The sequence below is a fragment of the Neophocaena asiaeorientalis genome, unplaced genomic scaffold, assembly GCF_003031525.2.
Source record: "Neophocaena asiaeorientalis asiaeorientalis breed wild unplaced genomic scaffold, Neophocaena_asiaeorientalis_V1.1 scaffold406, whole genome shotgun sequence".
NCBI classification, from domain to species: Eukaryota; Metazoa; Chordata; class Mammalia; order Artiodactyla; family Phocoenidae; genus Neophocaena; species Neophocaena asiaeorientalis.
Window position 1 is genome coordinate 132,380 of NW_020173381.1, and position 7,078 is coordinate 139,457.

The following is a 7,078-nucleotide window of genomic DNA, read 5'->3' on the forward strand; positions in this document are numbered from 1 at the left end:
GGAGTGAGAAAAACCGGAGGAGCAAAAGAAAACGCAAAGATCTCTTTGATTCCCCTGCACGACGCAGTCATAGCCCCAACGACAACTATGTTTCCTGTACGCGCTGTCATCTCCTATTTCCTAAATAAAAGAGCAGGGAGGTGACTGCGGAGTCAGTAATGCGCCCGAGTTAGGAGGAGGACCCCAGCCATCCCCGCCCTTCTGGGGACCGCGGGGCAATCCCACCTTTACACTGACTTGCAGAGGTTCGGGGCAGATTCTTTATTCCTTTGCTCCGAGTGGTACAGCGCCCTACTGAAAGACACGGGGAATGACAAGACAGACGCCTAGCCCCAAGATACTGGCTTGCTAGATGGACCAGCACACAGGACAAGAACCTTAACATCGGCCCTTCCCGATTCAAGGCCCTGGATGCCAAAGGTTTCAGGTTTCCCCCCTCCTGGTCTGGGGTCTCCCCTGTAATCTGGCCCCCAGGGTCCACCATTCTTGTTCTTGAAAGGGCCGGGGATAGTGCAAGGGTGTGGAGAAAGCGAGCCTCGTCCTTCTTTAGTCTCCACCCTCCTCTACCCGCACCGCAGGAATCCCCCGGGCAAGCACCCATCCACACATAGACTGGCTGGGATCAGGGAAGTTACCTCCTCCTCCTCCTCTCCTGGCCACAGGCCCGCCAGCCCTCGAGGTAATAGGGAGATGGCAACCGGACCAAACGAAAGACCTGGATTAGAAGGACGTCTGCACACGTAGGCTCCTGCTCACGTGAGAGCCACGTCACTCGTGAGCTCAGAACCCCAATTACCACTCCCACCAGCAGTGCGGCAGGAGCCGGCCCACCCGTTTCTTTTCGCTTCACAGCAGGTCCTGCCACTCATTTTCCTCTGCCAATCCCAGAAACCAGAAGTAGCTTATCTTGTGGTTGGCGTTTGCCTTTCTTTGGTTAGCAGAGAGAAACTACATCTGCTCCCATGTCCATTGGTCTTTTCTTCCTCTTTGAGGAATAATTTTTCTCTCCTCTACTCCCTGTCCACCCACCTCTCCCTTCACGCCCCCCCCGCACAACGCAGCCTCAATGCTCAGCGTTTCCCCTGCACCCCTATATGAAATGGGATTCAAGATCTCAGAAAAGGATATGGGTAGTGGGAATGTCTTACTTTCTTAAACTTTTCTGTTCATTTTTTAAAAATCAGTAATGCATTACTCTTATATTGAGAAAATAAAATGATGCTATCTTCGTTTGATTGGAGAAGAATTTAAGTCGGAGGGGAAAACCCAAAAGGCCTCGCTAATTTTACTCTATTTATTTTTAACACAAGGAAAATGTTTCCACTGGTTACAGTCAGAAAGAAGCTTTCAAAACGTAGTAACCTGTTTTAAAATGGAAAACTGTTATTTTTCACATGGTCTATGAATTAGTCCACAAAGATGACTAGTTGTCTAATCTTTGCCATTTTACATAAATGATCTGTTACTTTTTCTAATTTTGGATCAACTTACAATTTGATAAAACAAAAACAATAAAATCTTGTATTGTTTGATTAAAGAAAGACATGCATTCAATGTCACAAAGTCTTGGCTGACTGCTGTGTGAACCTCTTGTGATTCGATGGCTGTTCTGAACACCTGCTCCAGATTAGCTTTTAGTCTACTAAAGCTGAGGAAGCTGAGGGTGTGAGGGATGCAGAAATCATCCGATCTCCCCAGCCTTGTCAAGAAGGAAGGGTGGAAGGTGATGCCCTCCCATCTCTCCTATATTCCAGAGCTTCTCATCCCCTGCGTTATAGAACCTGACTCTTTTTGCACACTCTAAAAATATACATGGTGACCAAAGTGGTAAATGCCACTCAGGTGACAAAACTGAGTAAACACCTTTGACTTCTTTCCTCCCTCCCTCCCGCAAATTCCCACAGAGGTAACTCAGGGATGCAGAGAAGGGACTGCTGCTGTTCCCACCTACTCCTGCAGCTGCAGGTTTCCATGAAGCCTAGAGAAGCAATTGCTGGGGGAAGCACCCAGGCCTGCCTGTCCTGCTCTGCCCTGATTAATGGTGGCCCAGTTAACCTTGTTCCTGATGCCGTCTGCTGCTACCACCTGGCCTGAGAGGGGCAGCCTGCTGGCCTCCCACCCCTGGCCTCCTCACCTCAGGGCACCCAGGGAGAACCCAGCCCTGCTGCAGGGTCATTGCCCGCAGCCCACACCCACCTTGGTGCTCCCTCAGCCAAATGTATGCCTGGGCCTGAAGGACTCTCCCCACTAACCATACTGATTAACCTAGAGTAGGAATTCTCAACTGGCCACCTCTTTGTTCTACCTAAAATTGTATCAAAGTCATGTGCACGCATATGTCCATCTTAGTGGGAAGAGGGGTCATAGCTCTCATCACATTCTCACAGGCAACTAAGACTTAAAAAAAAACTAAAAATAACTCACTTTGAAAAAAAAGATACATCCTCTTAGTAGAAATCAATCTCTGTCTCTCTCTCACACACATTATACACACTATTTTTTTAAAAATGTGCAAGCAACACAGAAATGTATAAAGTAGAATGTGAAAGTTCCCTGCAATGCCTGTTCCACCACCAACCACTGATAACAATTTCCACCTTTCTTCATGCAAATACAGAGTCTATGTATGCATATGTGTTGAACAACAATATACAGAACAACTATATACAGAACAAAAAGGCTCACACTGAGTGACATAAAGTGCAAAGAATCTGCACTTTAATTTGAGAACTGGTATCTTTAAAAATTGTGTCTTTCTATCCATGTCAACTTTTATGATCTTCAATAAATTTTATGTTTCTTCAGATGGGTCATACTCATTATTTGTTAAGTTTATTCCTAGATGTTTTATGGTTTTGTTGCTTTGGGGGATGACATTCCTTTTATGATTATATTTTCTACCAGGTTATTGCCGAAGCAAATAATTCTGATACATTTACTTTTAGTGACCTTTCTTAATATTTCTAATAGAGGCATAACTAATTTTATTGCACTTTGCTTTATCGTGATTCACAGACATTGATTTTTTTACTAATTGAAGGTTTGTGGTAACCCTGTGTCAAGCAAGTCTATCAGTGCCATTTTTCCAACAGCATGTGCTCACTTCACGTCTCTATGTCACAGTTTGGTAATTCTCGCAATATTTCAAACCTTCTCATTATTATTATATTTGTTACACTGATCTGTGATCAGTGATCTTTGATGTTACTATTGCAAAAACATTACAACTCATTGAAGGCTCAAATGACGGTTAGCATTTTTTAGCAGTAACATATTTTTAAATTAACGTATATACATTTTTAAAGACATAATGTTTTGCACACTTAATAGACCACTGTGTAGTGTAAACAAAACTTTCATATGCACTGGGAAGCCAAAAAAATGTGTGACTCACTTTATTGCGATACTGGCTTTATTGTGGTAGTCTGGAATTGAACCCGCAATATCTCTGAAGTATGCCTGTAGTTTTTCAGTTGATAACTGGTTTCTCTAGGTATGCATATATAATCATTTGAAAATGATGATTTTTAAAATTTTGCCTTTTTCAATCATTATTATCTCTTATTCTTTCATTTTCTGGATGTACTACATCAACCAGAACCTCCAGAACTATGTTGAATAATAATGGTGATTTGAGAGCCTCCTTATCTTGTTCTTGAAGTAAATGAGAATGCCCCTAATATTTCACCATTTAATGTAATGTTAGCTATTTGTTTCTGCTGTGCTTTTCTTCATCTGTGTTTTTGTGATGGGGAGAGATGTTTAAAACCTGCTCTCTCATAACCCTTTATGTAAGACTGAGAAAATGTAACTGTCTACATCAAAATATTGGGAGGGAGAGAGAAAGAGGGAGCATTGCCACAAGTGCTGTGCTTATTGTGAATATGTAGATGAGCAAAAACAGACACTAATTCTGCTCTCATAGTGAAAGCAAGACCTTAATGAAATAATCACATATACATACAAAGTGAGAAAAATACTTTGAAGGAAAGGGACACTGTTAATATAGTAAAAGAAGTGGCAGAGTCTGGGGATCAGGGAAGGCTTCCTTGATGGGGAGAGGGGTGAAACTTTGAACTGAGATTAAGGGAAGCAGGTGCTAACTAGGAGAAGAGAAGAAGAAAATAAAAATGTCTCAAATTCTCCACCTTGATGAACCATCTACCTCAATCCTAGGATAAATCCTGTGAAAACCGCTGCTAACTTTTCAATTGACTCTTTCAGGGTTTTTTTGTTGTTTCCTATATATCAACAAAAAAATTATGTAGATATATGTGAATGTGTGTACGTGCATATCTTTTAAAAATAACTTGGAATCATTCTATGCAAACTATTCTGCAAACTACTTTTTCACCTAATATAACATGTACATCATTTTACCAGCTACAATAATATTCTCTAGTGTGGATTTATCAAAATTCAACCAATCTATTACTGGTTGATATTTATCCTCTTCCCAAACTTTGTCTATTACCAAAATGTTACAGTGGAGACCTTTGTTTACATATATATTTGACAATAGTGGCATTATTTCCTTAGGATAAATTCCTAGAAGTGAAATCACCGGGTCAAAGTGGAAGTTCATTTTAAATTTTATCCATGCTGCCAACTCTCACCTCTTAAATTTTGATATATATTTTCCATGTTGTGCTCCAAAATTTTTTGATTTTTTAAATTGTAAGTGAGATTAAGCATCTTCCCATAGGTTTAACCATTTGTATTCCTGTTTCTATGAACTGCCTTTCCCAGTTTTTCCACTAGGTTTTTCATCTTTTTCTTATTAATATATGAGAACTTTCTGTAAATTAAGGAAGTGAGCTCTTAGACTGTCATAAGTATTATAAATATTTTCCCAGTTTATAATTTTCTTTGGACTTCGGCTATATAGAATTTTCAAAATCTTTATGATACAAACTGTATCAATTCTTTCTTTACATTTTTTGGGGTTTGTGTCCTGCTTAGGATGGCCTGAATGTTTTTCTAATTTTATGTCTGTTTTTTGATATTTAAATTTTGGTCCATATAGAATTTTTTTTGTTGCGTTGCTTCTATTATCAGTAAGCCAGAACTTTTATCCACCCTTGCTTTTGCACCATTTGTATAAATGTCAACACAGTGAAAAAAGCAAATGACATCTCAGTGCTATTATGAATATATTTTTTCCAGCTTTATTAAGCATATGGAATTAATATTTTCCAAAGAGTTAGCAAATTTTCCTGATACCCATTATCAAATAATACCTTTCTAGCTCCTGATTTTAAATGCCACCTTTATCATGAGCTAAATATCCACATATATTTGGATCTACTTTTTCATTCTCTATGCTCCTTTAATCTGTTATTTTTTTCTTTTTATGTCCCTAACTGTTTTAATTACAGTATCTTTATAATATGTTTTAATATTTGGAGGATAAGGCCTCTCTAATTATTCTTCTTTTTCATAATTTGCCTGTCCACTCACATTTGTTTATTTACCGATAAAATGAATTGTTTTGTTAAATTCCCTTTAAAATCCTGTTTTTATTTCAATTTGGATGAAGTTAATTCTAAGGTTAACTGAGGGCTAATTGGCATTTTTATATGAATATGTTACCACTTCACACCAGTTAGAATGGTTATTATCAAAAAGATAAGAGATAACAAGTGCTGGTGCAGATGTGGAGAAAAGGAAACCCTGTTTGTGGGAATGTAAATTGGCGCGGCCACTACAGAAAACAGTATGGAGTTTCCACAAAAAAAATAAAAATAGAACTACTGTATGATCCAGCAATCTCGCTCTGTGTACATATCCAAAGAAAATGAAATCACTCTCGAAGAGATATCTGCACCCCCATGTTCATTGCAGCATTGATCACAATAGCCGAGACATGGAAACAACCAATGTGTCCATCAATGAATGAATGGATTAAAAACAAGCATCATGTACATATGGTACCCTGTAGGTTATCAATAAATAGTTGTTGAATGAATGAGTATATCTTGCAAATTTTTTGTTATTCTTAAGCTTACTTTTTATATGTATAGTGGAATATTATTCAGCCATAGAAAAGAAGGGAATTCTGCCATTTGCAACAACATGGATGGAACTATATGTGGAATCTAAAAAAGCCATGAAAACATAGAGTAGAATGGTGGTTGCCAAGGGCTGCAGGGAAGGGGAAATGGGAAACTGTTGGTCAAAGGGTACAAACTTCCAGTTATAAGATGAATACGTTCTGGGGATCTAATGAAGAGCATGGTGACTATAGTTAACAGTACTGTAGTGTATACTTGAAAGTTGCTAAGAGAGTAGATCTTAAATGTTCTCACCATAACAATTACCAAAAAATGGTAATTATGGTAGATGTGTTAACTAACCTTATTGTGATACTCATTTTGCTATATATACATGTATCAAATCAGCACATTGTACACCTTAAACTTATGCAATATTATATGTCAATTATATCTTAGTAAAGCTGGGGAAAAAAGAATATTTTTCTACCCAAGAACCCAGTTTCTCTAGTTATTTGTCTTCATTTATTTTTCCAGCAGAATTTATACGTTAAAAAATATAACTGGGCTTCCCTGGTGGCGCAGTGGTTAAGAATCCGCCTGCCAATGCAGGGGACACAGGTTCGAGCCCTGATCCGGGAAGATCCCACATGCTGCAGAGCAACTAAGCCTGTGCGTCACAACTACTGAGCCTGAGCTCTAGAACCCGTGAGCCACAACTACTGGGCCCACGTGCCACAACTACTGAAGCCCAGACGCCTAGAGCCCATGCTCCACAATGAGAGAAGCCACCGCAATGAGAAGCTCGCGCACTGCAACGAAGAGTAGTCCCTGCTGGCCACAACTAGAGAAAGCCCGCGTGCAGCAATGAAGACCCAACGCAGCCATAAATAAATAAATAAATTTATAAATATATATATATATAATTCCTAGAACATTGCTTGGCACACTATAGGTTATCAATAAATACTTGTTGAATGAATGAATATATCTTGCGTATTTTTAAAGATTCTTTTTGCCATACGCGGGCCTCTCACTGTTGTGGCCTCTCCCATTGCAGAGCACAGGCTCCGGACGTGCAGGCT

The 7,078-nt window shown here is 39.4% G+C and overlaps 1 protein-coding gene across 9 annotated transcripts in view; it reads right to left on the bottom strand.

Annotated features, from left to right (window-relative positions):
- ARMCX1 (armadillo repeat containing X-linked 1) overlaps window positions 1–720 on the bottom strand; it is a 4,243-nt gene extending 3,523 nt beyond the window's left edge. For 4 of the 9 annotated variants that reach the window (XM_024746559.1, XM_024746560.1, XM_024746565.1 and 1 more), the window contains exons 1-2: window positions 636–720; window positions 226–294 (exon numbers count right to left, since the gene is read on the bottom strand). The gene's annotated coding sequence lies outside the window, so the exon portion shown is untranslated. The remainder of the gene's footprint in view (window positions 1–225; window positions 295–635) is intronic. The other 5 variants (XM_024746563.1, XM_024746561.1, XM_024746564.1 and 2 more) reach the window with 3 other exon arrangements.
- Window positions 721–7,078: the final 6,358 nt, after the last annotated feature.